This window comes from Centruroides sculpturatus, unplaced genomic scaffold, assembly GCF_000671375.1.
Source record: "Centruroides sculpturatus isolate CEXI.00-Female unplaced genomic scaffold, Cexi_2.0 scaffold2097, whole genome shotgun sequence".
In the NCBI taxonomy this organism is placed as follows: domain Eukaryota; kingdom Metazoa; phylum Arthropoda; class Arachnida; order Scorpiones; family Buthidae; genus Centruroides; species Centruroides sculpturatus.
The window spans coordinates 22,516-41,276 of record NW_019386380.1 but is presented as its reverse complement, the minus strand read 5'-3'; the positions used below and the strand labels follow the sequence as shown (position 1 = coordinate 41,276).

Below are 18,761 nucleotides of genomic sequence, written 5' to 3'. Positions count from 1 at the left end.
TAAGCTATTCCAAAGTACAAAGCTTTTACCTGACAATTATCTATTTTTCGGGCCCTGTACTGCTAATTTACTTTATTTCTTTAGTAGTATAAAAATGTCTGTTATACCCCAAAAATAAAAAAAAATAAATGTTTTTAAATTAATATAAAATTTTAAAAATTCAATTAAAAAAGTTAAAAAATTTAAATGTTATAAAATTAGGAAAAATGTTTAAAAAAAGTAAAGAAAATAAAATGTTAGAAAATGGCATCTTTATATTTCATCCTAAAAATTCTATTAATTCACAAAAAGATGTTTAAATAACAGTAAAAAAGTAAATAGGGGAGACCGGGGCAACTTCGGCATGCGGGGCAAGTTTGTCAAGCTCTTTTTTTTAAAAACAAATTAAAAGGAGACTTTGGATATAGGTTAGGCAGTTGAGTTTTATTGGTGGCTTGTTGAGTGTAGTGTTTTTATTGTTCTCCAACAAGCGTACTTGAATTATCAAGCAAATTTTCATTTTCGTTCAATTCCATATAATATTTTTTTCCATTTATATTGAATTGGCAGGTTTTGTTATAATTCCATGATAACGAAAGTTACTTTTCCTGTTAGAAGGATGTAACTTCAACTTATTCACGTGGCCAGATCGTGGCTTGGCATTCTGTTCTCAGGGTTGTACTTAATGTTTCGAAATCATGACTAGCGGGGTAAGATCGGCAACATAAAGCCACATTAGAAGCAAAGGATAAAAATCAAACAGATGATAAATGAAAACATGTTTGCATTTGTTATTCATGTATATATGTCTTTGAACTTGCATTTCGTTGTAATAATATTAAATGGGTGTTGGATTTGTATTTCTTTGTTTTAATAGTGAATTCCAACTTATACATTGTTAATAACATAATTTTATATACGTGCCTATCTTGCCCCATTACTGTTGCCCCTATACCAGGGGCAACTTTAATAAAAATAATTAAAATAATTACAACTTTACAAAAAGAGAGAAGTTGCCGATCTTGCCCCTATACCCGGGGCAACTTCGTCAATTTCTCTCTTCTTGTAAAGTTGTAATTATTTTAATTATTTTTATTTCCAAACTGATTTTAACCAGTTCTATAGTAAGGTAACATTCCAATAGACAATATGCAAAGCTTTTTTTTCAGTTTACAGCAGTATTTATTACACAAAATTTAAGTAAAGCTTAACATGCCGATCTTGCCCCGGTCTCCCCTATAAGAAAAATAGGATAAATGTTTTTAACTCAGGATTCTCCCACCACAGAGGATAGGGAGAGAATTAAGGCTTACCCTAAAAAACTCGACTTCTACTGTACTATTTTAGATGCGGTTTTTTGCGTTTTTACTGCGTTTTAATAGGCTACCACATTTAGTAGGGTACCACGAGGGATGAAAGAAGTGTATTACTTAACAATGGAAGTGTTAAGAGAAAGCGGCATGCAAGATTTACAAGATTTTTTTGCGTTTTTGCGAGAAATAAAACATATTTTTAGACCCACTTTCATACAGTTATCATTTTACGCAAAGTTGGGATGATCTTTAAAAAATATTATAAAACATAGACATCGGATTTAAAACATGTTTTTAAAACAAATGTTTTAAAACATTTAAAACGCGGTTTTTTTGGAAATAAGATACTGGGATCAAGTATAATAGAAAAAAAAGCAGAAAAACTTCAGTGTAAGACTCAAGAATGTACAGAATGTTTTATTTAATATAAAATAGAGTTTTTTAAAATATTTCTTTATAAAATGGCATTTTTAAGATTTGCATGTACGAAACCAAAACAGGATTGACAGCATTGGCTTCTTCACCTTGAACAATTTCTTATTTTCAGAAATGTGCAACGTTCAGTAGTGTTTGTTTAGGTGCTTGAAAACTTTAACAAGCTTTGCTGCCTTTTCCTGTCCAAGTCGATTTTTAAGTTTTGAATGAACAAGTCTATAAGTAGAGAAAATTCTCTCAATTCCCGCTGAAGAAACCAATGCTGTGTGCAGCTGTGTAACTAATTTTAAAAGACGTTCATCAATTCTGTCAGGTAGTGACTGCCATCATGTAAGAGGAGTGATATTAGTTAGCATAGACTCTGCAAACATGTATTGCAGAAATGGGCTAGTTTTTGCCAAGTATTTTAAAACTGAAGGCATAGCATCTGGGTAGTTAGTCTGGCACACAGTTAGTGCAGCATTTTTCATACTGTCTGTGATCTTTGCACCATGGTATCTTCGGTCCAGAAGATTTGCTAAAAAGTGATAGTCTGTGACAACCATATCAAATCTATCTTTGTCTGCTTGTGTGACTCCAGTGATCCCAAGTTGTTGCAAGTAATTTTGAACACTATAAAAGCGATAATATCATTAGATGTACAAAGTTAATGAATTTTAATAAACACAATTTTGAAATTAAATCGATTACAAAAAACAATTCTGGCTAATGTAACTTCACCAAACCATAATTCGATTCCTTTACTGATTGTGCAGTCATTTCTTTACATTTTGCCTAATGCAACAGCAACGATCTTTAAACGTGTCAGCAAATCTCCAAAATCACGCTTAAAAGATTTTGGCTAGAATATCCTTGTGAATTACGAGCCTGTTTTCATCGCAAACCTGTTACCATAAAATTTGTAACGGTTGTCAAGATTAAACACTTCATACTTATTATTCAGAACTCATTGAGTACATGAATAGAGTTAACTAGCATTAGAGTAAACAGTCAGTTCACGAAACAAAATAATCATATGTTTCATCTCATTATTATTACTCTAAATATATTATTACTATATCACTATAAGTAATCACATTTTAACACAACTAGTGTATGCTTTATGAATTAGTGACTTTCCCCACAATTCAAAATAAGAAAGTAAAAAACAACTTAAAGTAATGATAAAACCTTCGTCAGGATAGGCCAATTCTGAATGTATGACTCTAAGCAATCAGCTAAGCTGTTCCAAAGTACATCCTGTGGTAATATTAATCCTTTTCCACCTGCTCTTTGTATTTGGCTTTCGGAAAATAATGATTCCGGAAGTATATAATGATGTGCTTAACTTGTTCATTAACCGCTTTCATATTGATTTCTTGAGTCAGTAAGTTTAAAATATGAGCAGAGCCTCCGTAAGTGACAATATCTAAATTTTCTGTCATTGCTAATGTTTCTCTCATTTTTTTTCATATTGCTTGCGTTGTCACTTACGAGGATTCTTACTTCACAGCCATACTTTTGATTGCATTTTTTTTATTTCTGCATTTGCAATAAATTCTAAGTAGTTTGATATGTGCTTTTCTGCGCCTGTATAAACTGAGTCAATCAAATGAACTGTTCCATCAGGATCAGTCAGACAAACACAAATCACTTGTTCATTATGGATATTACTCCACCCATCAATAGCCATACAGACTGTAATAACCTTTAACTCATCAGCTGATTCACTCTCAATGGAATTGTATACAGTGTCCAGCAAGCGTCTCCCAATTTCCTTTCACTGTGGAGGCTCATATCCAGGTCGCAACATCTGACAAAATTTTATAAATTCGGGGTGTTCTACACGAGTAAAGGTTGAATTGAAGGCATATATAAATTTTGCGCATTGGAGATCCAACTGCATTTTTTTTTATTAGCTGACGTTTTCACAATAAATGAATCAATGCGTTGCAATTTTACTTTGCTTTGGGATGCAGTTGCCAGTGAAACGAGTGGAGCCAAGAGTGATAGCGGAGTGCTTCCCACTGGTCTCAGACTTAGTCTCCTGATTTTCTGACTCCTGCCATTCTAAATAATAAATATAGAAACAATAAATTAATTATTAATTAGGTGCATGTTTTTAAAATTACTAGTATATACAGACGTGTGAAAATTATTAGACTGAAGTCGAACCAGTGCAATATAAAATGATACATTTTAGATTAAGAACCAAAAATAATACAATTTATGCATGAGTCTAATAATTTACACACTTGTATGTTTAGTTCACAATGATTATGACATTAATTATATACTATTGACTTTAGTTTCCAAGACCTAATTAATTTCCGCTCGGAAAACTTTTAATCTATTGATTTTTTTATATTAAATAATTATTTCCACGTAAAAGCGAATCTGACAGCCGAAATAATTGCGGGAATAAATACCTCCAAACAACGTGTTTTTATAGAAAAACTGTATGAAATATTTAAAATAATCAAAAGTGCTTTTGTTTCATGAATAAAGCTGAAAGGAATTGTTATTCTTTCATTTGACTGGCATGAAAATTCACACGTGCAGTCTGCATTGTTTACAAATCAGTTGACAGTATAACATAATTTCTAATTTTTATGCTATTAAAATACGAAAGAAACTGAAAAAAGGTATATATGTAAAAAATTATACTGAATAAAAAAGAAAAACAGCCGGCTAATGTTATAAAAATCATCCAATAGTATTTTAAAAAATTTTAGCGAAGTCAAAACGGTCCTATAAAAGTTTAGAACGATTTCATTAATTTTATTTAAAAAACTCTCATAAAAAACAACGAGGCAATTAACATGCTAATTAATAAAACGTTATAAAAAACATTCGCAGCAAAAGTAATTAATAAAATTTTCATAGGTCATCGATAACGATGTATATGTATAGCCCATACATTTTTGGAAAAGGACCGTTTTTTTCGGTAACGCTATGTAAACTGCCCGAGAAGGCAGAACTATGTAACTCAGGCGAAGAAGTTAAAAATATCTATATAGGTACAAATTGAGTTATGACCCACATAAAACTTTTTAGCTACCTATAAAAAAAATTAAAATTTATAATGGTTCAAAATACTCACCTAGCTGTTGCAATTCCTGTATATCATCCTGTAGGTGGTTATATTCAATATGTTTTTTCATACGAGCGACTAATCCAGCCATTTTTTTCCTACATAATTTGCATTGCGCCTTGCCGGTTTTCCTAAATTTCCAGAAATTAGTTTGTACTGATTCCAGATATTATCAAGTCTTCTTCCTGCACTCATTTTTTACTTAACAAGTAACAACGATAATAATAATGTCTTTTTCCATCCAAGTAATATTACAACACATTAGCTGTATTGCTAACAGTATTAACTGGCATGTACTGTCAGGAAATCTCATCTTAGAGATAAAAGTCGACATGTCACGTGCTTTTATGACCCATGACAGTGAGACAAATTTCGCATTCCCACGTTCACGTTTAGTTCACAAGTCAGAAAAAGTTTATTTACTAAATTTATGTAATAAAACATTTTTTAAAATTTAAAACATTGTTTTAAAACAGTATTTTATAACGTAATATAAAACTGTTTTAAAACAAAAAAACAAAGGTTTCTAAATGACACGTGTATCATTGTTTCATTTAAAAAAAAAACATAAATTTGCCAACCCTGCTTTTATGTAACAGCTGTATGAAGATATATGGCAAGTAGTTGTATATCGACAACTAGCTTAAAAGCCTAATTTTTAAAATTAGTGCTAGGTAAAGTAAGTAATGGAAAATTTATTATTATAACGTCCTTTGAGTTATTGGATTGTTTACTCACTTACAGCCATAATATAAATTATAGAGGATAATAATTTTAATGGAATATTATTAATAATATTGCATCGATTGTTTTCGTTCAAGTAATTGCATAAATAGGTACAGTACAGCAGTTATTTTCGAGAATATAACGTACTTTAAAATGATACGAAAAGAATTAAAAGATATTTTTGGTGACTATTTTTATGCAATTTTAAACCTTGCTCAAATTTTCGGAATTAATATCACGAGAAATTCATCAGATAACAAATTTAAAGTATATTATCGATTTATAATATACGTTGCGTTAAATTCATTTTTGTATCAAACTATACTGGCAGTGGTGAAAAAATCAGAAAACGAAATCTATTATTGTGAAATTTCATTCCCTCAAAATATATCAAACATTCTGAATTTAATCGTTATGTGCATGATTATTTCGATATTAGTTTTCTTATATCTTCTTAATTCTCCAACCTTCGCTGACAATTTAAATAAATTCTTAATTATACTTAAATCGTTTGCTCGTTTATCATCTGACTTAAAAATGGACGATCCAAAATATCATAAAAAAGCCATATTCTATTGCTTGTTCAGTTACATTAATTTTTATTTTATTTTAATAAATACATATATGTATTTAAGATACAGGAAAAAACAGATATGGAACGATTCTGATATATTTTGTTACTGTTATTTTGCTGTTCTTCTTGGATATATATTAGGATTTATAGTAATAGCAGCATATCTTGGATACACAATAATTCGCGTTCTTATGCAAGCTAAACGTTCTTTTTCAACTGAAACACACGAAAAAAATTTAAAATCAATCAAAGATGTCATTATTATCCACCAGAAAGGAATAATGTTATATAATTTAATTAAAATTGTTGATCGCATGATTGGAGCAATTAATATGGAAATAATACTAGCTATTATATGTGAAGCCATTCCCTGTTTATACGCAATTCTTTTTATGGATTGTCCCACTTATATTGTATTCGTCTGTTGTATTGTTTTTGTTTCGTTATTTTTTGTTCTTGTTTTCTTTATTTTATTGTTTGTTCCTTTATCTGTAGAAGTAAGTATTAATATTTCTATAATTTAGTACTGTTATATGTTTAAATACATGAAATATTGATAAAAGTTTATTGTTTGTGTAGTTATCCAAGATGTGGAATTTGTTGATATCACTCTACTTTCAAGTGATCGATTCGAATTCAGAATTAAAGGTTAGATTACGTTTACTAATTTAAGTTAATGATATTGAAGTACCGTACAGTACATGTGATTAACAATTGAAATTTAATGTAGATCTTGAACATGCTTCAAATTCAGAAAAGTACAAAGGACGGAATGAGTTGTAACAAGTTCTTTATTTTCAATAAGATGTTTATTATAAAAGTAAGTTTAATCAAACAGAAATAGAAATTAATTTTAAAAAATCGAATACTTTTTGAACTATGGATAAAATGAAATTGTTTATTTCATTCATTAAAATGAACAAATTTTATTGTTTTAAATGTTTTAAGAAATTAATAATTGTCTTATTTATTTATATTCGTAATTTATAATATTTTGCTGTTACATTTCAGCTAATAAACTACGTCATTATCCAGATAATGGTATTCACCCAACTTAGTTATAGTTACAGAAGTCATTTCAACTCGGATCCTTCAAGCTTAAACACAAATATCACAAGATAAATATAAAAATTTAAAGGTACTCTTTTTATCTTTATGTCCATACTGTTTTACATTTCTGTGTATATATTGTCTATTTGGACATCGTTAATTAATTGGATTTATTCTATTGATGAAGTTTTTGAACAGAAAAGAGATTTTAGTGAAAAGCCAAAACAAAATACAGTTAAAAATAAACATATTTTGTTATGAATTTTCAACAAGGTCTATTGTCTGTTAATTTATTTACAAGTAAGTGGAAAGTACGAAGACAATTGGTTACCTGCCCTAAATAACAAAACGCAATAATGAAAAGAATAACATACATTTGAATCGAATAAATACTTTTAATAATTATTTACTGTATTTAATGACGTTTAATGTTAAAATTAGTTGATTTGTATACGACAATTTACTGTCTGGTCTGTCTTCTTCGTTAGCAAGGCAGTTTTCTGTTTTCCGGTATGTGCTTTTATTTGTACGTTAACTAGAAATGGTTTTTTAAAAACGTATAACTGATCTTTTAATAAATTTATATATATGAAGAAAAAAATATCGTGATGTTAAAATTATTTATTAAACATTGATGCAAACAGACTTTGTGTTGTTCTAGAAATCATACGTAATAGCCTTATGAAATTGTTGTGTAAACTATTGTAAGGAGCTGCTAAATTATTATTATTATTGGTTTTCGAACAAAAATCTGTATTAAAATATTTGTACAATTGTAAAAGTAACGTTATGTTTAACAGTTAATTTGTTCCGGATCTAATTCATGTTTCAATAAATTATAATTAAAAGTTTGATAATGTAATTGCTTTATTAAACAGCTTAACACATTTAGGGAAAATTTGATGAATTAATAATTCTTTTTTATNTTGTAAAAGTAACGTTATGTTTAACAGTTAATTTGTTCCGGATCTAATTCATGTTTCAATAAATTATAATTAAAAGTTTGATAATGTAATTGCTTTATTAAACAGCTTAACACATTTAGGGAAAATTTGATGAATTAATAATTCTTTTTTATTTCTAAATAAATCTCGCGCGTTATTTTAAAGTATTATCAGGCAAATAAAATATTGATCTGTTTAACTTGACGTCAAAAAATGCACCATTCGTAGGTGGAACAAATTAATATTTAATTTACACAAACTCATTTGCAAATTTCGTTTAAATTTACATTCAAAGTTTAACGAAATATATATGTTGCAGTCAAAACCAGTTTTTAGTTAGGACGCATTTTAACAAGTTGAAACTAGTTTATACTGGATGTCTTTGTTACATTTACAATTTTTTAGTTATAAATAGAATTTACTGCTGTGCATGTTTAGATTTTAGATAAAACTAGTTTTAACTTTGAACATTAGTTCAAACTAATTTTAGCTACATAAATATGTTTGGGGAAAATAAATAAAGTCATAATTGGGATTAAAATATTTGTATTATTTAATACAATATTTATTGAAAATATTGGTCATACATCTGTGTTATTAAAATTAATTAAAGCGATACGAAATTAATTACACACCATAGGAACATTTTAAAAGAAAATCACAGAGCCATGTCGGCAATATTAACTCTAAAACAACATCATTAATACAGTATTAATTAAAGTCATACAAAAATAATCATTCAATAGAGGAACATAAATATAAAAATTAAGTCTATATTACTTGTTATTGCAAGGCAAACTATCATGGCATTTTGAGTTACACAAGTTGCCTTTTTTCTTACAAAAGCACATCTTTGATATACATGCCTTCTTACACGAACAGTGAACAAATCCTTGGCCTGTTCCTAAGGCTGCTCTCCTGGCAGCAGTTCTTAAAGATACATTTGTCTCTGGCACTTCTTCTAGTAGCAAGAATTTTTCTTTGGACATGTCGAATTCTGACCTGATCAAGTACATTTAAGTTTTCAAATAGGTTTATACTTATTTTAAATTGAATCTTTAATTAATAATAATTATAGTAAATTGTGCCAAAAAAGGAAACAATTTTTTTCATAATAATTAGACTTCAAAATATTAACGAATTAACTGCATAGTTAGATACATTAAACAGTGACACAATTGTGTAGTCTATCCCAAATTTTGTTCCAAATTTATGCAAACCTTGTTCATCCTTTTGAAGAATCACTCCATAATATTACGGAGATCTGCTTTTGCTCTGTTGACATCAGGGATTGGTATAATTATATTATCACTGATTTCTACAGGAGCGTGTATTGAATCCAAAGCCAATTTCATTCTCTGGGCCTGTTATTCCAAATTTAAATGAGCTTTTTCTCTGGCTGCTATTATTTGGGTCTGTCGATTCGCATTAGCTACAGATTCTGGATCTACGTCACTAGCTGGTATTAGCGAGGTTGAGGCCGACGTTTTAAACACGAAAACTTGTACGTTGGACGTTCAGCGCCACTTTCCCGTGAGCCTAGAAGTTTGACAATGGTGTTTGGATAGTCAGTGGAATCATGTTCGACATTCCAAACACTATTATCAAACTTCTAGGCTGACAGGAAAGCGGCGCTGAACGTCCGACGTACACGTTTTCACGTTTAAAACTTCGGCCTCAACCTCGCTACTAGTTGCAGCTTCTAGGTCTTCTTGACTGGCCACTATTGTAATTAGAGACTGTAAGCGTTATGACGTGTTAGCTGAATGAACTTTGACCTCGGTCGAAATAGTTTTTCCTAAACCATTTTGTAAAAACCGGTTTTGTCTAGCAGCGGCGGCCTTAACCATTGCGAGGCTCCGGGCGACAGATCTTTGTGAGGCCCTTCTCCTTTGTGCAAAGTATATGAATTGGAAGTAGGTATTTCTGATGATTGACAAGAAATGCAAAAGTTATAAATGAATAAATTTAGAGTTTTAAAGTATTACATTAGAAGATTTATAAAAGTTAACAAACATAAAGACGACAAATTATTATTTTTTTTACTCTTTCCACTCTGTGGCCATTAAGAGGGAAAACCCTAATAGTCCTGCTATAAGAGTATAGCAAGCCAATTAGAGTTCGGCAAGGCACACAATCGGGCGACAGGGTGGTGAGGGACTAGACCCGACATATCCGAACGGACCCCCCCCCGAAAATTCCCTAGGGATTTCTTAACCCATCCGGATTCGTTCCTGGGTCCTCCACAGCGGTAGGGTGGCATCTTGACCGCTCGGCCATCCGGTCTACGACGACAAATTATCAATGATAATAAACTAAGGTACATAAATGCCTTAAAAGATATACACGGAATTTAAAAATTAACCATTTCAACATACAATCTTTGCGCAGTCAGCTAGATTCGTGAGACTTTAGGTAATCACCCAAGTGTTTCCAATCACACACTCCTTCATTGGATCCAATTCTTGTGTTTTCTAGTCCGAACGTTCGACACGGAAAGCAGTAAACGGCATCCTTTGTGAATAAATCATCCAGCACTTGTCAAGTTTTTCACCATTAGCTAATATTTTACTGTAATGATATTCGCTGAATCGCCGTCCATTATCATTTACAGGGAAAAAATCAACTTTAACCCGGATTGGACTTTTTAATACAATCTCAGTTTGGTCTACATCAGTAATTGTTAATGGCCACAAACCTGGGTCATTTTGAGGATTCAGATTTTCAATTCTGCCAGTCATGAATGTAGACATAGACTCAGATACGTATTCTTGGCTGGATAGGGTTGACGGTGGCGGTGGTGTAAGAGACAAAGTGATGTTGACTCATTATCCTCGCTATTATTACTAGGTGGCAGCGGCACCCATGACGATGTTGAAAGAATAATTTCAGCTGGGTTAGGGTTACAGTGCAGTAATGTGTCACTTTCAGTCAATGAAGGGTTTCTAGAGGTTTCTTGACCATCACTTTTTATTTATTTATATAAAGACCCACGTAGATTTTCTTCTACCCGCTTTCTTTTGATAGCTCGTTTCATTTTTGAACTCCGACTCAAATTTTCTACCGGCATCACGATCAAGCGAACTCATTTCATAAATTCTGTTTCGCACATAAAACTAATTCAGAAATAATTTACAAGCAGTTTTACACAGTTTTTTTTAACAATTCACTCTTTACCATAAGTACTGTTAATAATGTAAGATTCACTAAAACTTAATATCATTTAATGTTTATTTACCCACTGAAAGATATGTGCCATACAAACGATTATGTAGCGCATACAGCTGCTAGCAAAATAAGCGTCAGGTGACAAGAATTGACAAACGAAATGAAACACGGGGATACCCCGAGCATAAATCGTAAACACCATGAATCACGAAAGTAACAAAACCGCCCGTTCAAGTGAGTTTTCTAAGCGCGAGGAACAGGATTCAAATAGTAATAAATTTTTCAAATATGTTTTACAGTCAAATTACAAAAAATATTATTATTCACTGATAAATAAATAAATTAATTTTGATATCGTTAATCTTACCTTTTATACGAATGTGAGATTGAATAAATCTAAATGAGAAATTTTATTTAGGCACTTATTAATAATAATATATACTGTACTATGAATTAATCAAATTTATTTTATTGTTATAACTAATAGCTAAGGATAAAATAAAAAGTTTTAAATATCAACTTTTTTCTACTCGGGTTGTTGCGCGAGGCCCCTGCAAGAGCGAGGCCCCGGGCGATTGCCCTGCTCGCCACCCCCTAAGGCCGCCTCTGTTGTCTAGTTAAAACTAGTTTTAACTCAAATTTATTTTTGACTAGCGGTAAATTCCAGTTATAACAAAAACATCCAGTATAAACTAGTTTCAACTAGTTAAAACGCATCCTAACTAAAAACTGGTTTTGACTGCAACATATATAATAATGGCATAGGTCTAACAATTAGGCCTATATTATTGTAAAATACTAAATATGTCTACTAAATACTATACCTCATGCATATAACTTAAAAATATAGGCTATATATTTTTATATGCATCTAACATCTTAATATATATTTATACCTTAAATTACAAAATAGACTCAAAGCTGAGAAATACAAGAAAATTCTGCCAATAAAATGTATTTCGCTTTAGTTTTTAAAAATCCTTCTATATTCCCTTTTTTCAACATCAATTTCATCATTGATGACCCGATTTTCAATGGAAAGTATGGTATAGAATGGAGAATGTTATTTTCCTTGACATAAGCCACGAATACATATACATACAGATTCGAGTACGAGAAAAACTACAATAAAACACCCAAATATGAAATCAATTGTCGATAAATACTTTAGCTATAAAAAAAGAAAATAAATCGTTCTCCCGAAAATTCGTTTTCCCGTGACGTCTTGATTTGCACAGATTTGCCTTTCACCAGAGACTTTCGCCGAAGCTGTGCCGCACGCCCCGGGGCCGTCGATCTCAACGTACGACATCGAAGGACCAAACGGAGAAAGTCGGACCCTTGAAGGAACTTTTAATTTGCTCCCCGAGCTGTGTTATGTTGAAAATTTGAAGAACGTATTAAGAATCTTTTGTAATATAATAAACGGGTTAAAGATGGTAAACCTGTCTCAGAAAGTCATTCTGCGCCCACACGACAGAAGGAACCGCTCGGTTGTCGAAAAACCTCACCCTAATCGGCTGACCTCACAATTGTATACTTCCAGAATCATTATTTTCCGAAAGCCAAATACAAAGAGGCAGGTGGAAAAAAATTAATATTACCACAGGATGCACTTTGGAACAGCTTAGAGTCATACATTCAGAACTGGTCTATCCTAACGAAGGTCCTATCATTACTTTAAGTTGTTTTTACTTTCTTATTTTGTAAACTTTACAGAAATTTTAACACCGGAATAGATAAATTACCCAACTTCACTGCCTGTAACCGGCGTTCTTCTTCTCCAATACAGAGGACTTTGCAAACGTTTTCGAACCTAATGTGGTTCTTCTTCAGGCGCTATGGAATTTCCTATATGAATTCGAATTTCCAGAATTAATCGTTGTTTTGGAAAATTTTTTTGGAACGTTGTCACGTGTTACCACATTGTACCACATTGTGTGACCACATTGTGACCACATCACGTTGTGATGGCGTCATTGTAGACTTGCGCATTATCCGTATGTTGTTACTTTAGAATTTTATTGAGGAAGACCTTCCATGCTGTTGATATCTTCATTTCTTGTTTGAAGTTAATGCAGTGCTTATTCCTGAGGGTGTTAAGGAAAATGTATATGGCCTCTAGCCATCTGAGGTATTCTGTGCGGACTGTGGTGTGAATAATTCTGGCTAGAGGGAATAGCGGCTCTATTTCTGGGTCGGAGGAGTATACCGCTAAGGCGGTGTTGTTTCTATGATGTAGGGTGTCCGCTTTGTGTTCTTTGATTCTAGTTACTAAGTTGCGTTTAGTGGACCCGATGTAGAATACTTCGCTGTTGTCTCTATGATCGATGATGGGCACAGAGTATACTCCCGGAAGTCTGTTGCTGTCTGGAGCGTCTTTTCCGTTCCTAAGCCAATCGAATATTGTGGCGCACCTCCTAAATTCCAAGCGGACATTCTTTTTCTTGGCTATCTGGTTGTATATGGCCTTAAGTGCCGGGTTGTACGTGATTGGTATGTACTTAACCAGGGAATCATTGGAATGAGAGGTGTTGTTGGATTGTTGTTGTAGTACCTTGTTGTTTATCTTGCATAAGACGTTGTGATAGCCATGTTGTTTAGCTATGTGCTCTATGCGTCACATTTCAGAATTGAAAGCTGATTGTGACGAGGAATGTGAATATGCTCTTTTGATTAGTGTTTTGAATGCTGCCATCTTATACTGTGATGGGTCACATGATGTTGCAGGTATATACAAAGGTTGAGCGGTTGGTTTATGATACACTTCTGTATTGATAAATGATCAATTCTTATTTTGTACTGTGGGGAAAGTCACTAATTCATAAAGCATATACTAGTTGCGTTGAAATGTGATTACTTATAGTAATATAGTGTGAAAACCTGAGGGCCCTAGGCCTCATTTAATAATTTTTATTAAATATGCTTAAATATTGACAAAAAATATTACTTCGTTTTTGGGGAAAAATTGGTGTTTTAGTCGTGGGAAAAGATAGATAACAGATGCTACTTCCGTTAAAGGAAGTCCGTACATCCTCTGTTTTTCCCTTATCCGTTAAAAATCTCGCTCAGATGGGAAATGGTTACCCCTCATTCGTCCCCCTTTCGTCGGTTCTCACGAAAGAACTACTGGACGATGATTGGACGAAAATTTTAAAATAAAAGGAGAGATTAGTCAGAATTCGGGGAGTTCTTCGACAGATCCGAAGCATCTAAACTCCACGCAGTTTTCCTCCTGATGGCCAACGCCCAAAACGGAGTCCGATAGACGAAGTCCCGAGTCTACACTTAGAAGAAGTGATATTTTTATATTGTGTGCACGAATTGATCTCCCGTATGAAAGTAATATGAACCCTATCTACAAGGTGTCCTCTACCTACAGAAACGAAGACGACGACAACTAACAGGTCGTATGTTTAGAATCATTTTGTGAGCTCTCTCTCTCGATCGCGCATTAGCATAGAAAAGGTCGTAGCCTCTAGCTTGTCGCTAAATGATTGTAATCGAATTTTGTGTATTCGTTTGTTTGAGATTTATTAAATTTACTCTTGTTTTATTTTATAAGAATGTCTCCTCAATTTATTCCGAATCAGATCGCAAACGCGTGTTAATCCGCGTATAATAAGTTTGATTAACTGGTGTCAAGGAATCCTGACGAACATCTGAACTTCTCGTTCAGATCATTTTAAAATACGCTCTCCTATGTAAACTTTTTTTACGATCGGATCTTACGATTCGAAACTCGGAGAACTATTCTCACGGAATAGGCCGATTAAGTGGTACTAACGAATTAGTGTACCCCCGGCTGATCTCACAATAGTAATAATATAGTTAGAGTAATAATAATGAGATGAAACATATGATTATTTTGTTTCGTAAACTGACTGTTTACTCTAATGCTAGTTAACTCTATTCATGTACTCAATGAGTATTGAATGATAAGTATGAAGTGTTTAATCTTGACAACCGTTACAACTTTTATGTTAACAGGTTTGCGATGAAAACAGGCTCGTAATTCACAAGGATATTCTAGCCAAAACCTTGAAATTAAGCGTGTTGCTGGAGATTTGCTGACACGTTTATTGATCGTTGCTGTTGCATTAGACAAAATGTAGAGAAATGACTGCACAATCAGTGAAGGAATTGAATTATGGTTTGGGTAAGTTACATTAGCCAGAATTGTTTTTGAAATCAATCTAATTTTAAAATTGTGTTCATTAAATTCATTAATTTTATACGTCAAATGATATTATTAGTTTTATAGTGTTCAAAATGACTTGCAACAACTTGGGATCACTGGAGTCACACAAACAGCCAAAGATAGATTTGATATGGCTATCACAGACTATCACTTTTTAGCAAATCTTATGGACCCAAGATACCAGGGTGCAAAGCTCACAGACAGTATGAAAGATACTGCACTAACTGTGTGCCACACTCACTATCCAGATGCTATGCCTTCATTTTTAAAATACTTGGCAAAAACTAGCCCATTTCTGCAATACATGTTTGCAGAGTCTGTGCTAACTAATATCACTCCTCTTACATGGTGGCAGTCACTACATGACAGAATTGATGAACGTCTTTTGAAATTAGTTACACAGCTGCACACAGCAGTGGCTTATTCAGCGGAAATTGAGAGAATTTTCTCTACTTATAGACTTGTTCATTCAAAACTTAAAAATCGACTTGGACAGGAAAAGGCAGCAAAGCTTGTTAAAGTTTTCAAGCATCTAAACAAACACTACTGAACGTTGCACATTTCTGAAAATAAGAAATTGTTCAAAGTGAAGAAGCCACTGCTGTCAATCATGTTTTGGTTTCGTACATGCAAATCTTAAAAATGCCATTTCATAAAGAAACATTTAAAAAAAACTGTATTTTATATTAAATAAAACATTCTGTACATTCTTGAGTCTTACACTGAAGTTTTTCTTCTTTTTTTCCTATTATACTAGATCCCAGTGTCTTATTTCCAAAGAAAAACCGTGTTTTAAATGTTTTAAAACATTTGTTTTAAATCCGATGCCTGTGTTTTAAAACATGTTTTAATAACTGTTTTAAAACATTTTTTAAAAATTATGCCAACCCTGCATAAAATGATAACTGTATGAAAGTGGGTCTAAAAATATGTTCGATTTCGCGCAAAAACGCAAAAAACCGTATAGTGTACTCATGACAGTTGCTATCAGTTTATTGACATTCACTAGAATTATTAAGGACAATATTTTTTCTGGTTGTGATTTATTTCCTAGCTCTGTCTTACTTTTTCTTATCATACATAATATCTTTTTCATTTGCCACACTGCAATGCATGGAAAGCTCAGCAATGCTGTATGGCAAAATCATAATCAGCCTNACAATGTTTTAAATATAAATAAAAATGCTTTATTACATAAATTTAGTAAATAAACTTTTTCTGACTTGTGAAATAAACGTAAACGTGGGAATGAGAAATTTGTCTCACTGCCATGGGTCAGAAAAGCACGTGACATGCCGACTTTTATCACTAAGAGTTTCCAAGGCCTAATTAATTTCCGCTCGGAAAGTTTTAATCTATTGATTTTTTATATTAAATAATGATTTCCACGTAAAAGCGAATCTGACAGACGAAATAATTGCCGGAATAAATACCTCCAAACAACGTGCTTTTACAGAAAAACTGTATGAAAAAATGAAAATAACCAAAAAAGGCTTTTATTTGATAAATATAGCTGAAAGGGATTGTTATTCTTTCATTTGACAGGCATGAAATATGTAATAAAGCATTTTTATTTTAATTTAAAACATTGTTTTAAAACAGTACTTTATAACGTAATATAAAACTGTTTTAAAACAAAAAAAACAAAGGTTTCTAAATGACACGTGTCTTATTGTTATATTTCAAAAAAAAAAAACATAAATTTGCCAACCCTGATTTTATGTAACAGCTGTATGAAGATATATGGCAGGTAGTTGTATATCGACAACTAGCTTAATTAGCTAAACTAAGCTTAAATTAGCTTAAAAGCCTAATTTTTAAAATTAGGTCTAGGTAAACTAAGCAATGGATAATTTATTATTATAATGTCCTTCAAGTTAATGGATTGTTTACTCACTTATACCCATAATATAAAATATAAAGCATACCAGTTTTGATGGAATATTATTACATAAATTGTTTTCGTGCAAGTAATGAATAGATACAGTACAGCAGTTATTTTCGAGATTATCACATACTTTAAAATGATACGAGAAGAATTAAGAGATATTTTTGGTGACTATTTTTATGCAATTTTAAACCTGACTCAATTTTTCGGAATTAATATCACGAGAAATTCATCAGAAAACAAATTTAAAGTATATTATCGATTTATAATATACGTTGCGTTAAATTCATTTTTGTATCAAACTATACTGGCAATGGCGAAAAAATCAGAGAACGAAATCCACTATTGTGAAATTTCATTCCCTCAAAATATATCAACAATTCTGAATTTAATCGTTATGTGCATGAATATTTCGATATCAGTTTTCTTATATCTTGTTAATTCTCCAAACTTCATTGACAATTTCCACAAATTCTTAAATATACTTAAATTGTTTGCTCGTTTATCATCTGACTTAAAAATGGACGATCCAAAATATCATAAAAAAGCCATATTCTATTGCCTGTTCAGCTACATTAATTTTTATTTTATTTTCATAAATGCATATATGTATTTCAGATATAGGAAAAAACAGATATGGAACGATTTTGATATATTTTGTTGCTGTTATTTTGCTATTTTTCTTGGATATATGTTAGGAATTATAGTAATATTCGCATATGTTGAATACACAATAATTCTCGTTATTACGCATGTTAAACGTTCTTTTTCAACTGAGACACACGAAAGAAAATTAAAATCAACCAAAGATGTCATTATTATCCACCAGAAAGGAATAATGTTATATAATTTAATTAAAATTGTTGATCGCATGATTGGGGCAATTAATATGGAAATAATACTGGCTATTATATGTGAAGCCATTCCCTGTTTATACGCAATTCTTTTTATGGATGGTCCCACTTATATTGTATTCGTCTGTTGTATTGTTTTTGTTTCGTTATTTTTTCTTCTTATTTTTTTTATTTCAGTTTTTGTTCCTTTATCTGTAGAAGTAAGTATTAATATTTCTATAATTTAGTACTGTCATATGTTTAAATAAATGAAATATTGATAAAAGTTTATTGTTTGTGTAGTTATCCAAGATGTGGAATTTGTTGATATCACTCTACTTTCAAGTGATCGATTCGAATTCAGAATTAAAGGTTAGATTACATTTACAAGTTTAAGTTAATTATATTGAAGTATTGTACAGCACATGTGATTAACAATTGAAATTTAATGTAGATCTTGAACATGCTTCAAATTCAGAAAAGTACAAAGGACGGAATGAGTTGTAACAAGTTCTTTATTTTCAATAAGATGTTTATTATAAAAGTAAGTTTAATCAAACAGACATAGAAATTAATT

The 18,761-nt window shown here is 31.7% G+C and overlaps 1 long non-coding RNA gene across 1 annotated transcript; it reads left to right on the top strand.

The window, feature by feature from the left end:
• Positions 1-6,453: 6,453 nt before the first annotated feature.
• LOC111614758 lies at positions 6,454-18,732 on the top strand. Its single transcript, XR_002754985.1, has 5 exons — positions 6,454-6,748; positions 6,831-6,920; positions 7,112-7,238; positions 18,488-18,556; positions 18,639-18,732. It is a non-coding gene; the product is annotated as an uncharacterized LOC111614758 (long non-coding RNA).
• Positions 18,733-18,761: the final 29 nt, after the last annotated feature.